Consider the following 2,125-nt stretch of genomic DNA (forward strand, 5'->3'; position numbering starts at 1 on the left):
GAGACAGAGACAGAGGGAGACAGAGACAGAGAGAGACAGAGCCAGAGGGAGACAGAGACAGAGAGAGACAGAGACAGAGAGAGACAGAGACAGAGAGAGACAGAGACAGAGAGAGACAGAGACAGAGGGAGACAGAGACAGAGGGAGACAGAGACAGAGAGAGACAGAGACAGAGGGAGACAGAGACAGAGGGAGACAGAGACAGAGGGAGACAGAGACAGAGAGAGACAGAGACAGAGAGAGAGAGATGACATCAGATGGTCCAGAACGAATGGGTTGGAGGCGAAGGAGTATGATGTAGGAGACAGAGTCTTTAAGGTGAATTCCAGAGAGGAGTTGCAGTATTTTCAGGTCAGTTTTCACTACTTCATCCCAAGTTTTCCTTGGTCTTTTCTTCCACTGGTTTCATTTACTTTGAGCACTTAGTACTTCTCTATATAGCTGACAACCTTTACATGCATCACATGCCCAGACCAGTACAGCGTTCTTTCTTGCACACTAAACCTGATTCATTTTACGCCCAGTTTCTTTCTCAGTTCATATGTACTCTGGTGTCTGTTGTCAAACTGCTAAGTTATGGGGATGTAAACATACCAACGCTGGTTGTCGAGCAGTAGTGGGAGACAAGCACAGACACAAAGACACACATGCACACACGTGCACACACATTTTTGGCATGAAAATCACATAAAATAAACACACATACAACTTACACACATACACACACACACAAGCAAAGACACACACACACACACACACACACATACACATTCAAAACTCAGTTGATACTCAGTTGATACTCCGGATTTCACTCAGTTGATACTCAGTTGATACTCAGTTGATACTCCGGATTTCAGATCTTATGCACTCTTCTACACAACAAGCTTGTTAACTTACAGTTTCATTTGATTTGATATCAACAATGGTAACCCCCCCCCCTTTACCTTTTGATTTTTTTACTCCAGCTGCAATACTATCCCTGCAGCTGTCTCCAGCACTAATAAGATAACCTAAGTACCAGTAACTATCAAGCTAAGGAATCTATAAACATTACTTCATGTATGCTTCCACCACTGAGTATACACTATTTAGTATTTACCAACTACCTTCATATATATTTTTTAAATTCTCTCCAAATGTCACAGCAATTTTGAGCTCCCATTTACAAATTGTATTTACCATGTTGACTGTGATCTTTAAGCACCTTGTCTTCAGTATATAAAACTTCCAAAGACACAGGCATAGCTGTGTGATAAGGAGCTTGCTTCTCAGCCATATAATTCCAGGTTCAAAACCCACTGAGTGACACCTTGGGCAAGTGTTTGCTATTTCAGACTGACCAAGGCCTTGTGAGTGGATTTGGTAGACAAAAACAAGCCTATTGTATATATGTGTGTGTGTGTCTTTGTGTCTGTATTTGTAAACCCCACCCCTCAGCATTGCTTGACAACTGTTGATGTGTTTACATCCCCTGTAACATTGCAGTTAGGCAAAAGAGATCAATAGAATAAGTACCAGGCTTTAAAAAAATAATAATCACTGGAGTTGATTCATTCAACTAAAAATTTAAGCTGGTGCCCCAGCATGGCCACAGTCTAATGACTGAAACAGATAAAATATAACTGTCTCAAGATCTATAATAAATAGTAGAGCAATAAAAACAGAGCCCTGACAAACACCTTTTGTACACTAAATTCTTTATTGAATTATTGAAATCACTTGCAATCATAACCTTACATAAGTTTATAGTATCTTTGTACATGACCTGACTGACTGCTAACACACTATTTATCTTAATAGATTTATGCAGTAGTATTAAAACTCTCTAAATAGTTTACTGCCATTATCATCCAGTGTAGCTCCTCTTTCCCATCTGGATTTGTACCACATAAAACTTTTTCCTAACTATTCCTTTTCTGCCTTATTCAAGCAACTCATAGTATCATCAAACCATCAATACAATGTTATAATTTTATGGTAAACATTTCTAGTAAACCATTAACATTCAGATAGCAAATTATGAACTACTACTACTACTACTACTGCTGCTGCTGCTGCTGCTGCTGTTGCTGCTGCTGCTGCTACTACTGCTACTACTACTACCACTACTACTACTACTACTACT

Source organism: Octopus bimaculoides, chromosome 4 (assembly GCF_001194135.2).
Source record: "Octopus bimaculoides isolate UCB-OBI-ISO-001 chromosome 4, ASM119413v2, whole genome shotgun sequence".
Lineage (NCBI taxonomy): Eukaryota > Metazoa > Mollusca > Cephalopoda > Octopoda > Octopodidae > Octopus > Octopus bimaculoides.